Genomic DNA, 547 nt, shown 5'->3' with positions numbered 1-547 from the left:
AGGCCAGCAGTGAATTTCCTGGCGTACTGCCCGCCCTCTCTTGAGGGGATGCTCTCTCTGATTGGTCATCAGGGGCTGTCACTCCGCCCTTGGCGTAGTGCCCGTCCTCCCCTGAGGGTTTGCTCTCTCTGATTGGCTATCCGGGGCTGTCACTCCGCCCTGGCACAGGGCCCGTCCTCCCCTGAGGAGATCCTCTCTCTGATTGGCCGTCCGGGGCTATCACTCTTCTCTGCTCGGGGCCTATGGCTGAGGCGTCTCGGGGATGGGTGAATGCGGGGGCCCCCAGCCCCGCAGCAGGTTCGCTCACGGGCCTCGCTCCCCGTGCCCCGAGTAACCCCCCCCGCTGTCCCTCCGGCTGCGTCCGCGCCCCCTTGGCGCCGGGCGAGGGGCTGCGAGGGAATCCGGGGGAGGGGTCGGGCCAGGGCCCCTTTCCCCGCTTGGCTCCGGCTGAGGGCCGGGGCGGGGGGACTGCGAGGCGGGCAGCGGGGCCGGCGGCGGCCCCTCCCTGTAGCGGGGCGGCTGCCGGCGGCGGGGCCGGGGCGGGGAG

The sequence above is a fragment of the Falco rusticolus genome, chromosome 1 (assembly GCF_015220075.1).
Source record: "Falco rusticolus isolate bFalRus1 chromosome 1, bFalRus1.pri, whole genome shotgun sequence".
Lineage (NCBI taxonomy): Eukaryota > Metazoa > Chordata > Aves > Falconiformes > Falconidae > Falco > Falco rusticolus.
The sequence above is the reverse complement of the archived record's forward strand: the minus strand, read 5'-3'. Positions refer to the sequence as shown.